Source organism: Prionailurus viverrinus, chromosome C1 (assembly GCF_022837055.1).
Source record: "Prionailurus viverrinus isolate Anna chromosome C1, UM_Priviv_1.0, whole genome shotgun sequence".
NCBI lineage: Eukaryota > Metazoa > Chordata > Mammalia > Carnivora > Felidae > Prionailurus > Prionailurus viverrinus.
Window position 1 is genome coordinate 162959739 of NC_062568.1, and position 14268 is coordinate 162974006.

Consider the following 14268-nt stretch of genomic DNA (forward strand, 5'->3'; position numbering starts at 1 on the left):
AAAATACTTCCTAATTCATTCTATGAGGTCAGCATTACCCTAATACCAAAATCGGACAAAGACATTATTGGTACTGGCAAAAGAATAGACAAATAGATCAATGGAACAGAATAGAGAGCCCACAAATAGACCAACATAAATACAGTCAACTGGTCTTTGACAAAGGAGTAAAGGCAATACAATGGAGCAAAGACAGTCTTTTCAATAAATGGTGCTGGAACAACTGGACATACACATGCAAAAAAAAAAAAAAAAAGGAGCTAGACAAGACCATACACCTTCTACAAAAATTAACTCAAAATGGACTGTAGACCTAAATGTGAAACACAAAACTATAAAAATCCTAGAAGATGACATGGAAGAAAACCTAAATGACCTTCAGTATGGCAATGACTTTTTAGACATAGCACCAAAGGCACAAACCCTTAAAAAAAAATAACTGGTAAACTGGACTTCATTAAAATTAAAAACTTCTCAGGGCACCTGGGTGGGTCAATCAGTTAAGCATCTGACTTCCACTCAGGTCATGACCTTGTGGTTTGTGAGTTCAAGCCCCACATCAGGCTGTGTCCTGACAGCTCAGAGCTTGGAGCCTGCTTTGGATTCTGTGTCTCCCTCTCTCTCTGCCTCTCTCTCTCTTTCTCTATCTCTCTCTCAAAAATAAATATTAATTTTTTTTTATTTAAAACTTCTCTGTGAAAGACAATGTCAAGAGAATGAAAAGACAAGCCACAGACTGGGAGAAAATATTTGGAAAACACACATCTGATAAAGGTGTGCTATGTAAAATATACAAAGATGTTTAAAACTCAATAAGAAAATGAACAACCTAATTTTAAAATGGTCCAAAGACCTAAACAGATTCACCTCACCAAAGATGGAAAATAAGCATATGAATATATTCTCCACATACGCTATCCGGGAAATCAAATTAAAACAATGAGATACCACTACATAACTATTAAAATGGCCAAAATCCAAAACACTGATAACACTAAATGCTGGCAAGGATGTCAAGCAATATGTACTCTCATTCATTGCTGATGGGTATGCAAAATGTTACAGCTACTTTGGAAGACAGTTTGGCAGCTCCTTACAAAACTAAACATACTCTTAGCATATGATTTAGCAATGGTGCTCTTTGGTATTTACCCAAAATGAAATGAAAACAATCCACACAAAAACCTGCACACAGATGTTTATAGCAGTTTTATTGGAACTTGGAAGCAACCAAGATCTCCTTCAGTATGTGAACAGATAAACTATAATACATTCAGACAAAAGAATGTTACCCAGGCACCTAAATGAACTATCAAGCCATAAAAAGATATGAAAGAAAACTAAATGTATATTACTAAGTGAAAGAAGCCAATCTTAAGAGGCCACTGTATGTCAAACTGTACATTCCAGAAAAGGCAGAACTACAGAAACAGCAGGGGCACCTGGGTGGCTCAGTTGGTTTAGCATCTAACTCTTGATATCGGCTCAGGTCTTGATCTCCCAGATCATGAGAGGGAGTCCCACCACATTGGGCTCCATGCTGAGTGTGGAGCCTAGTTGGGATTCTCTCTCTCTCTCTCTCTCTCTCTCTCTCTCTCTCTGTCTCTCTGTCTCTCTCTCTCTCTCTCTCTGCCCTTCCCTCACTCTCATGCCCTCTCTCTTACACACTCTCAAAATAAATATTTTTTAAAAATGTTTTAAAAACTACAGAAGCAGTAAAAAATATGTGTTTGTGAGGGATTGGGGCTGTAGGTGTAAAGATGAATAGGCAGAACACAGAGGATTTTTAGGCAACTGTTTTTAGATTTTTAGAAACTATTCTCTAGAATACTACAGTTGTAGATACATGTTATTATACATTTATCCAAACCCACACAATGTACACTAAAAGTGAACCCTAATATATAAACTATGGACCTGGAGTGATAATGATATGTGACTGTAGGTTTGACTGTAATAAATGTACCACTCTGGTGCAGGATGTTGGTTGGGGGTGGGGGGGTTGTGGTTCTGTGTTTTGTGGGACAGGAGGTAATGTAAGAACTCTGCTCAATTTTGCTACGAACCTAAAAAGTTAAAGTTTACTAAATTTATATAGAGATAAAGGAAGAGAGAATAGTATAAATGCAATTTACACATCTATATGCGTATTATATATGTATATAGAATTGCACACACCACAAAATATGGAAAAACAGTGTCTAGAAGTCCACACTAAATGTAGAACTCTCTAAGAGATGAAATGTCATATTTTCTTAATTTTTTGTACTTTATTATTCAAACTGTTTATATTGAACCCATTTTAAATTAACAAAATATTCAAAAAAATGCTCCCATTAAAAATTGAATACAGAACATTACAAATGTGCCTGAAATTGCTTGACTAAGAAGTCTACAGAGAAGACATTCCATTACAAAATTCCTAAGCAGACTATAAGAAAGATAAAATGCTGACAGAGTGCTTTTTCCTTTTTAAGATAAACAATTTTATTTTTCCAGTTCTTAAAGACATCACACTCAGCTATTTAGTCACGTAGAAAACTTAACTTCCTCAATATAATTCCCTATGGCAGTTTTGGCTGAATAAAATGAATTAGAGGAAATCCCTAGTTAATTCATAATTTTTGTTTCTCTTTAAAATAATAGTCAGATTTGGAAAGAGGAAAAGGAATAAATTAATAACTGAGTCCATTCAGTCTATTAAAATGTCTTTTTTACATCTGTGTGAAATAAGCCAAGGAAAGGCAAGACAAACAGTACTTTTAGTTTAACTAAAATGAGCAAAAAAATTAAATAAAACCACAATGAACTTTGACAGCAGTCTCACTGCAAAATTCTAAACTATCCTCACCCACAAATTCCCTTTCCAAAAACTTTCCTAATTTTTAAAAAAAATTAAAAATTAATTAAAATTCATTCTATCAGGTATAAAGGGATGATTTACTCATTATCTATATTTCAATCTCTTTTGTTATCTAAAATACCTGGTTTCACTGCTGCAGTGATCAAAACAATATGCCAAAATTCTTGTTTATTTTATGTAGTGTTGTCAGAGCCTCACTCTGGAAAACCATCAAAATAACACTGTTCCCAATTTCCACTTTGAAGAAGGGATTTATACTTATTTCTTGAAGTTTAGAGAAATAAGTAACTTTTTTCAAGTAGACTTTATTAGTGCATACTACAATAAATCTTACCATCCATCATTCCCATATTTCTGTTCACTACTTACATTCTGACAAATCCATTTTAATTAAAAAATAGCAGTAAAGAAGAGAAAATTCTATTTTATTTGATCTTAGTAAACATAAAGCTATCAGATGAGGTTTATTCCTAAACTTTACTGTTAATTATGTGAAAAGCAGAGTGAAGACTAAGCAGAGTTCTTTTGGAAAGCAGAGCTACAACCCTTGATATGAAAATCATCGATTGAGACCCAGATGTCATTTTTAGAGAGTCACTTTTCTAACCATAACCATGCATTAAGACAGTCGATAAATTATAAACTGATAAATGTAAAGGGTACTCAAATCAATGCCCTTGAAGGGCAGATGAAGGTAATCAGCCTCTCTCATATGGCAATAGACAGAATATTTTATCCACTGAGAATTTAAAGCCAAGTAAAAGCTCCTGACAGAACTTCAGGAACTGATTCTACAGAATATATCTCAGTCACATAGTACAACCGACAAAAACACTGCAGATTTACTGGATTTGCGTATGCTTGGGCATCTTCCCCAAACGGTATTCTGCAGCAAAATGAAATATAGATATTGATTTAGAATTTTTATGTGCTTTTAGCTATACCATCAAATAAAATGAACTGTGAGGTCCATTCTAAGTTTTCATCTACTGTAACCTTTTCTACCTGCTTGCACTTTTAGTAACAAATTATTAATCCCTTGTCTGACCTTGAATGTCTCTCAATATGTTGGTCTGTCATCTCTGCTCTCTTATTGCCCTCCATCTCAGTTCTTTGCAGAAACATCAATTACTGTATCCATTTCTATTCCCTCTTTTCCTATATTTGCCAATCTTCTATCTTCCTACACTGAACTTGGTAGTCTAACAATGTTGTTTGTAAACCTAGCATGTTTATTTCTTTTAAAAAGTCACCAATATGAAGAAAGGGCGAACACTGGTAATATTTATTTGGATTGTCCCCTTTCAGAGCTAAGGGTTAGGCAAAATAGATGATAGTAAGAGATAAGGATAAAAAAGACTGAGAAAAGGAACAGATATATATTAAGGGCAGGACTCACATATTAAGAAACTGGCTTTTAAAAGAAGGATGAAAGGGGCACCTGGGTGGCTCAGTCAACTGAGCATCTGACTTCGGCTCAGGTCATGAGTTCGAGCCCTGCATTAAGCTCTCTGCTGTCAGCACAGAGCCCATTTTAGATCCTCTGTCACCCTCTCACTCTGCCCTTCCCCTGCTCACAGGCTCGTGCTCTCTCCCTTTCTCTCTCAAAAATAGTAAAAAAAAAAAAAAAAAAAAAAACAACAACAACAACCCATTTTTAATAAGATAGTTTTGCCTCAAGGATACATCTTACAAACATTCTTTCAACTCCTCAGGACCACACCCTCCTGGTAAAAACACTACATGAATGCACAGCTACTTTACAATGATAACGCAAATAAAAGGTACTACTTATGCATTCTTCTCTTAAATCTAAAAATTACAAAGAAGACACTAAGTACTGAGCATTCATTTACCCTCAAATGTGGCCTTGCTATCAAGTTCCTACAGGCAAAAGCCTCCATTTGTGCAGTACATGTTCAGACTGTAAAGTCGTCATCATAACAATCTAAACAGGATATAAGGAGTTTAAATGACTTCAATCATTTACTTGAAAATTATAGTAAGAAGTATTAATGATATTTGGCCTGCCTTAAGTATTCCTTGGCTCTTCTTGATCTTATCTCTAAGATCATATAATACTTACTTCATCTTGATCTTATCTCTAAGAAACATAAAATATTTACTATAATTTGATAAATAAATTTTAATAATATCACATAACCTCTGGGGTCTGTAAGTCTGGGGTAACTACGAATGGTTGGAGCCTCCATACTTCAAAATACAACTTTGCAAGCGGTTAAATATGTAGTCTGCATATAAGAAGCAACATACAGGGTCAAATCATTTAATCGACAAAATTAGCCTAACCTCTACAAGTATGGAAGGATTTCAGAATCTCAGGATTCAAAGGGAATTTACCAAGTATCTAGTAACCAGAGAGTAGTAATATTAATAACAGTTCTTAACCATTTTTTCCCACATAATGCACTCCAATCTATCAGTAATCTCTCCTAACCTACAGTGTACAATGAAAGAAAATGTGTGAATTTCAAAAATTAAAAAAAACAAAACAAAACACTCCCACCCACCGGAATCTAACCTGCTGTCTGGTTCAAACTCACTCACTAATCATTAATCATATTCAACCACCTATATAGCAGTGAGATCTCCTTTACAACATCCTAGCCAAGTGCATTCACCCAGCTTCTAGGGAACACCTCCAAAACAGGGCGCTCAGTACTTAATGAGCTTTAAGTACTGAGCTATAAATTTAAAAGCCTGATAGTGTTTTAAACTATTTTTCTTTACTAACATAACTATTCTAGAGTATCCATATAACTATATTATTCCAGCTCATTTTATAAATTCTTTTAATGTTTGTTTATATTTGAGAGAGAGAGAGAGTGTGTGTGCACGAGCCGGGGAGGGGCAGAGAGAGAGGGAGACAGAATCTGAAGCAGGCTCCAGGCTCTGGACTGTCAGCACAGAGCCCGACATGGGGCTCGAACTAATGAGCCATGAGATCATGACCTGAGGTGAAGGCGGACACTTAACCCACTGAGCCACCCAGGCGCCCCATTCCAGCTCATTTTAAACAACTTCACTTGTCTGAAAGACATATGGAACCGAAAGTCTGTATCCTTTTAATTTCTACCAATTGATCCTGGTTGGGCCTTCTGAAACTAATCTATCTTACATTTGATAACCCATCATATAAAGACCTCCCATACCCTCCCACCTACCTCCCAGCTGCATCATCTCTTTTCCACATTAAATATTCTCAATTTCTTCAATTAGTCAGAAGACTGCTATATGAGTGTTAATGAAGGCCTCAGTCAGAATACTGGTAAGGGGATAAGAAATGAGATATAAGCAACAAGGTGAGATGGTAGAACTACCAACATCATACAAATATATGAATGTTTATATACGTACATACAGGAAACACTAAAGTGACTCTGAGATTTCAGGTCTGATGTCTAGGAGGATAATAATGCCATTAACAGAAACAGTTAACCCAATAGGAGAAGGCTAAAGGGGAAGATGGGAAATTCAATTTCAGACACAGTGATTTTGAGGTTTAACATGTAAATATGGATAAGACCTTTTCCAAGTCCATTAGTTTACTTCTACTACAAAAAGGTGCATCCATATTATTGAGACTAGTAATTATACCTCACTTAAACACAAAATATCACATTAATTCATTCATCAAGTATTTGGTTACTTTCATAAGGAACTATGGGAGATACAATGAGCCATGAAACCCAGTTCCTGACCCCATTAAACTTACATTCTAATATGAAAGATGTTTGTAACTAACCAGAAATCAAGACAGAACATGGTATGTCTCACAGTAGAATATAAAATGTTATAACTGTTCAGAGATATATTTTCCCCCTTTCCAATGAGAATATTCACATATGAAAAAAATCACACACAGTCACAACTGGGACTCTTCAAATACAAAGACCAAGGACACACAAATAACATAAATCTTACTATTCTGGGTATAAATGAGGATAACACTAGCCATATTCCTTAGGAATGTGTTAAAGTACCCTCAACAATTATGTCTATTGTTAAAGATTAATGCTTGAATTGTATCATCACTCAAAAGAAGAGCATTGTTTAAAATGTTCACAAACACAATTGTTTTGGCTTATAAATGGAATTGTTTGATGTCATTTTCTCATCATTCCTAATTTTAAACAATAGTGTATCAATTTGAAAATAGAGCTACAAGTTTACAGCCTTACAAAGATAAAAACTGCGTATTTTCTACCTGATATAACTATTCTGGAGTTCCCTATAACTATATATTATTGATAAAGTTTTAAATTATTATGGCTACTTTAGTCATTTTACTAGATAACTTACAGAGTCTACAAAAAATTAGTTTAGTAAGATCTTTATATTTAAATTGAAAACATAATCACAGAAAAAATAATTCAAATGACTTGGAACATATAATTTGACTATACATCTTTAGTGGAATATAGTCTAAGGACATAAAATGGCAAAGAAATCTTTAAGTGGTAAATCTGTTGTTGGAGAGTATCAGTATAGTAATTCCAAAACTAACTTAAATGTTTTATAGGATAGATGGGTAAATATACTAATACAGTTTTGAATCGGAATTTTCCCTGTAGGAAAAGGGAGATACAAATATGAACTGACAGAAGGTGAAGATAAACTCTGTGGTTCTGAATCCGAATTGAAAACATCCTATAAATTCATGATTTCTTTTTAAAAATGTGTGTGTGTGTGTGTGTGTGTGTGCGCATGTGTGTCCATTTATTTAAAGAGCCTAAAAGCAGTGATACTCCAGTAGCAGTGAGTATATTCAATGTCCAAATCTTGGTTTCTGAGTACTGTTTTCCAATAAATTGAACCAGGACTCCATTGCAAAATGGCTAACTCCAGGTCTTAAGCAAGGAATATACAAGGTGAGCCTGGAACATCTTTTGTACAAAAAATTAAGAATATGCCCAAATACCAACATGGACATATGCAAAGGCCATAGGAACTGGCTTGAAGGGACTAATCAGATTTGAGATAATTTAATCATCAAAAAAAGAATAACAGTGAGGCACCTGGCTGGCTCAGTCGGTAGAGCATGTGACTCTTGATCTCCGGGTCATGAGTTCAAGCTCCACATTGGGCATGGAGCCTACTTTAAAAAAAGAAAAAAAAGGGGGGAAGGGGGGACACTTGGGTGGCTCAGTCAGTTGAGCATCCAACTCTTCATTTTGGCACAGATCACGATCTCATAGTTCATGGGTTTAAGCCCCTCATTGGGCTTTGTGCTGGCCTCTGTGCTGACAGCTCAGAGCCTGGAGCCTATTTCGGATTCTGTCTCTCCCTCTCTCTCTCTGTCCCTCCCCCTCTTGCACTCTATCTCTCTCTCAAAAATAAATAAACATTAAGAAAAAAATTTTTAATAAAAAAACCTACAAAACAAAATAGCCTAGAGTCTTCAAAAATAGCAATCTTGAGGGGCGCCTGGGTGGCTCAGTTGGTTAAGCATCTGACTTTAGCTCAGGTCATGAACTCGTAGCTCATGAGTTCAAGTCCTGTGCTGGGCTCTGTGCTGACGACAGCTCAGAGCCTGGAGCCAGCTTTGGATTCTCCCTCTCTCTGTTCCTCCCCCACTCATACTCTGTCACTCTCTCTCAAAAATAAATATTTTTTAAAAGAAATTTTTTTTTTAATTTTTTTTTCAACGTTTTTTATTTATTTTTGGGACAGAGAGAGACAGAGCATGAACGGGGGAGGGGCAGAGAGAGAGGGAGACACAGAATCGGAAACAGGCTCCAGGCTCTGAGCCATCAGCCCAGAGCCCGACGCGGGGCTCGAACTCACGGACCGCGAGATCGTGACCTGGCTGAATTCGGACGCTTAACCGACTGCGCCACCCAGGCGCCCCAAAAGAAATTTTTTTAATTAAAAAAAATGTCAGTCTTAAAAGACAAAAAAAAAAAAAAAAAAACCAACAGGAAGGAGGAAGAATAAAACAAACATGACCACTAAGAAAATTCATAATCTCTGATTGGATTCAGTATGTTTTTTAAGCTATAAGGGAGATTACTGATAAACATTTGGATAAATTCAAATTTTTTAATATGGCCTATACATTAAATAATATCAATCAGGGTTAAATTACTTGGGTGTGCCCACAGCATTATAGCTATGTAGGAAAATGTCCTAATTCATACGAGATGTATGGCGAAGAATTTAGGAGTGAAGTGTCATGATGTCTCCAACCTCAGTTTCCAGTGGTTCAGCATGAAAAAAAAAAGCATGCATGTGTGTGTATTTAGAGAGAGAGAAAACAAATGAGGTGTAATGTTAACAACTAGTGAATCTAAGTAAAAGATGTGCAGATATTTGCTGTACTATTCTTTCAGCTTTTTTATAGGTTTGAAACTTTCAAAAGAAAAAAGTTGGAAGAAAAAGTAGGGTGGAAATTAAATTTACTTTCATGTGGCTGATCAGGCTATATTAAGTCTAACTACTTATTCATCCTATCCATAAGTGCTAAAATCAAGTATGAAGTTCAGAAAGGTTTGGCTAAAAATAAAAGTACTAATTCTAACAAATAATAAGTAATTACAAACCAAGCCACCATTAGTTTCCTATGATAGCTGTAGACTAAACATAATCTCTGACATAAATTCTTAAAAGATGACATGTGGTAAGTCATCTAGGACAATTATAAATTAGCAGAACTATGCTAAGTAATATTTATTCCAAATCCAAATATGACTAGCCAAACAAATTTTTTCTCCAATTGGGATCTATTAGTTACAAGGATCTCTAAAATTAAAATGTTAATACAGATATACAGATAATTTCAGACCACATATCTCTAATAAAAATAAACACAAACTCTGTACCAGTAATTTTGTTAACCTGTGCATATATTATATATCATTTAATCCTTTTAACAACTCTGTAACACAGATACTACTATCCTCATCTTACAGATTAAGAGGAAAAAAGGCTTGGAAGACTAAATAACTACTACAAGGTCATACTGCTAGTAAATAGCAAAACACATCTTGAATCCAGGCAGTCTGACTCCAGAGCCCATGCTCTTTGCTCTTCTACTGTTTTACTATGAAATGTAAAATTTTAAAAATAAACTGATTGTACTGATTCAAAATTTATGAAAAATTACACAAAGGAGCCATTTCAAGGAAAAATCAAAAGCATGCCTTTCTTCCCAAATACACATTTAAATTTACATATACACTAACTGAATGAAAAAGCTAGAATTTAACCAGAAGCCCAATGTATTGCCAAATCCCACGTGAAAATAAAGATCATATATAACTGTACTCAGTTACCTATTCATATATATGGCTGAATATGTTACATATAAATTCAAAACGAATACCAACATGCTTTCATCTAGAACTTTATCCCTGCTCTCAAAAAAAAAAAACTGAAAAAATTTATTTCAGGTACATCATTCCTCAAATATACTTAATTAAAACAATGACATAAAAGAAAAAAAAGAATAAGCAATTAACCTTGAAAATATTAACAAATAAACCATGTCCCTCCAAACCTGGTCATCTTACAGTGTTCTCTTAGTGAACTATACCACTATCCATCCAGTTACATAAGCCAAAAACCTAGTGGTGGCAGCACCTTCCTCTTCCTCTTTCCTCATGTCCAATCCATCACCTAGTTCCACCTCCTAAATATCTCTAAATCCATCACTTCTATCTTCACCACCATCTGGCCCAAGATATAATCATCTCTAATCTGGCCTCTTCCCATCCACACTGCTGTCCTTCTTGTAAACAGTTTTTCCTCTGTATAACATCAAGTCCTCTCTTATAGCACTTACAGTAGCTGGAACTTTAAATATCTTCGAACATTTGATTTATGTCTGCCTCCCCTGTTACACAGTAAGTTCTATGAGGGTAGTTCTGTGATGAAGCTCGCCATTTCATCATTGTGATCGAGAAGAGTGCCCAGTTAATAAATAAATGCTAAATAACTGAATGCATGTCAAAGATTTCAAGTTTATTTATAAACAGGGGGGAAAATGGTTATAAGGTCCACCAACCATTATAAGGAGTATTTTATTTCATCATTTCTAGATCACACATTTTCACATTTTAACTCTGAAAATGAATACAACTTATAGTTGACGATCTTTGTTTAATTGGCAATATTTTCTTCTTTCATAGTGATTCATAAACAAAGGTGTATCTTGGAATTTTTTCTAAAACCTCATGATTTGATGAAATAAGTAAATAAATCTACAACACACCTGGTCCAATCAGTTCAAACTTGGTAATGTAGCCTCCCTTCTCCTTTGGCCACCACCCTACTCCCAATATTTAATAATTAACAGAACCTACTGGTTCTTTCATCAACAGCTATCAAATGCATTCCTGTCTTCCAGTCCCACTATAATAACAGTAGATCTATCTAATCCCTCTTTGCTTAGTATCTGAACTCTTGTCATAGCTTCATTCACTTAAACATTTGCTTCAAATTCAACCAATACTGTGCACTTGTGTGTGCAAGTTACTGAAAAGCAGTCCAGTTATCTGTCCCTCCCTCTCCTCTGTCTCCCCTACAATTCAGAATTTTATTATTTTTATGCCTCAAGCTAAAATCACTTTTCTTCACAGTTCTACCTACCAATTCTATGTACGCTATTTTAGTTCTAGATTAAATCCCATCTTCTTCATTAAATCTTTCCTAGTTAATCTCTCTTTTCAACTTTAACATTCTAAAATACATAAAATCTAATGCATATTGGCTATATTTGCTCCTTCTTGAAGGCAAGGTTTACATGCCATACATTCTGCTATAGTGTAAGCTCCCCAAGAACTTACTTTTGTTTCTTTTGTTCACTGTTATATCTCCAGCACCTAGAAGAGTATCTAGTACTCTTCTAACAGCTGCTTCAATAAATATTTACTGAATTAATGCTCCTTATATATTCCAGGGTAGAGAATACATCTTGGCAGCTGTGGTTGAGTGGGAAGAGTCAAAATGAACTGGACTAAATGACTTGAACTCTTTGAGGTTCAGTTTCTCAATCTGCTAAATGTAAATAATATTCAGCAGCTCACAAAGTTGTTATATTGATTAAGTGCAGTAATGCTTTAATAGCATCTACTACAGAGCTGAGAACAACAGGATGCTCTCAATAAATGTTTTGATGATTTTGTCATGATCACTAAATAGTAAGACATATTCAATGAATGCCTACTAAATCAGTAAAATCTCAAGAAAAATATAAAGTTTGAGTAATGTCTAGCCCCTTAACATTTATCTAATCAAGAATTCTATGAGTGAATTACATCTGAAATATTATATATTTAGCTCCAAATTGTAAGCATGGCTGAAACCATTTCTGATTAGGAATAATTCCCATTTGACAGGGTACAAGTATTAATATTTATATTTTACTGACATATACAGATTGTATTTAAATGCTTAAAGAAGAACAAAAGTTTTGTTAGGATTTCCATAGTGCAATAATCAGAATAGAAGAAAAGCTGCAGACTTATTTGAGCTACACAGTCCCCATAAAGCCAGGAAGTACAAAAATTTCTGTCTACAAAACATTAATGAATAGTATACAATGCTGTTTTACCAGATTTATCAAAATATATAAAAATACACCATAAACAATTACAACAAATAAACTTTTCAACATATTTGCATTCTATTTTACAGAAAGAATATCAGTTAAGTAGTTTTTAAACTTTTTTTTACTAAACTATACAATTCCTTATACTGACTAGTTATTAACTTTAAACAATTCCCCAAATTTTACAGAGAATTAATTTATAATTGAATATAATATCAGATTACTAGGCCAATTAGAAACTCTTAGAATTAGAATCTTCCTTGTTCAGCAAACAGGCTTTATTAATTTGTAAGTTGGAACATACATAGACTTTACCTTTCAAAGCTTTTCCAATCCCTCTGGGTACTTTCAATGACTCATAATCTAATTACAAATCACAAGCAAGCAAGAAGGAACGAGCACTCCGTTGTGTCCATTAACTGACACAAAATCATTGCAAATTCCAGTAGGGACACACATTCTGAGTAGGAATAGAGGGGGAAAAAATCCCACCTAAGTAATTCAGATACAAAAAGCTGTAGGACAAAGTATTCTACTTTAACTGTAAGGTAGCATCAAACCTCTTGGAAAATAACACAAAATGAAAATGTAAGCCAAAAAATGTTAAGAAATTATAAACTCAATAAGCAGTCATGCTGAGATGACCACTGAAATCTCTCACATTCACCAGTCATCATAAGAATGTATTCGAACCTCCAGCCTATGAAGCCCTTAGACGTAGATGAAGGTGTTAGAGTTGAGGGTGACTAAGAACCAAATAGAGTGAACGTTAATTTCTGGATGGAAAGGCATTAAGATATTCAGGCGAGTGTTAAGGTCTGCAGCAGTAACAAAGGCCAAAAAGGAGATAAGGTGTTAGGAATGATAAGATTGAGATCTTGAGAATCTAATTTTTTTTTCATGCCTTTTCTTTTTTAATGGAAACAAGTTAAACGGATGTGATAGCTTAGTGGACAAGAGGTCGTATCTGGAATACCTAAAAAAAAGCTACAAGGAGAGTGGGGAACAAGCAGCCCACAGGAAGGCTTACGGTTAGTTAGGTTTGGAGCCCGGGTAGGGCAAGAGGTCAGAAGGCAAATTACACTAAAAAGTAGATGAGGGAGGTGCCAAATCCCTCAGAGAGCGTAAACGGTTGGTCACAGGGTCTCCACTGAAGGTGGGTCCCCCCAAAACCCGATCATTTGGGTATCAGAGACGCTAAGTCCCAACCTTCTCCTGATTCCGCTAGGCTCAAGTCGCCCCTCACCGAAACAGAACTGGAAAGGTGTAAAAAATGTGCAAGAGCCACCAACCCGGGAAGTGTTCCAGCTCTAGCAGCAGCCGCCCCAAAAGCAGCCCTCACACACGCAGACGCTCCGACCTCAGCGCCGCAGCCACAGGAATCCCGAGCTTCCCGGCCACCGTAGTAAGAGGAAAGGCCTCCCTTTCGAACCCAGTATGTCAGCCACTTCCGGGGCATTAAATCCTTTTGATTGGCCGTAGCAATATCAACCGCCCACAGGCCCACGACCCACTCACTTCATCCCTTTTCCCCCGCTCTTTGCCATCCCAACCCCTAGGTCACCAATACGGCAAGCGCAGAGCCAAGGGAAAGTATGTGTCTGTAAGCAATGTCTCTAATAGACAAGCCACATTGTGTCTGCTTTGAGTTCCCGCTGAACAATTGGACTTCAACTCCCAGCATGCAACGCCACACCACGCCTCCTCCTTCGGCGCGGAACTACAAGACCCAATATGCACTGCGCCCCTCTTTTTTCAGTTTTCACCTGACACCCGGAGATCCCAGATGTGTTTTCAGAGGAGTCACTAAATTTCTTGTGATAATGTAGACCTT

General features: G+C 35.9%; 1 protein-coding gene across 6 annotated transcripts in view; it reads right to left on the minus strand.

The window, feature by feature from the left end:
- Nucleotides 1-13857, minus strand: part of ATG4C (autophagy related 4C cysteine peptidase) — a 153431-nt gene extending 139574 nt beyond the window's left edge. For 4 of the 6 annotated variants that reach the window (XM_047872261.1, XM_047872259.1, XM_047872260.1 and 1 more), the window contains exon 1: nucleotides 13727-13857. The gene's annotated coding sequence lies outside the window, so the exon portion shown is untranslated. Of the gene's footprint in view, nucleotides 1-6048; nucleotides 6150-13726 lie in introns of all 6 variants that reach the window. The other 2 variants (XM_047872257.1, XM_047872258.1) reach the window with 2 other exon arrangements.
- Nucleotides 13858-14268: the final 411 nt, after the last annotated feature.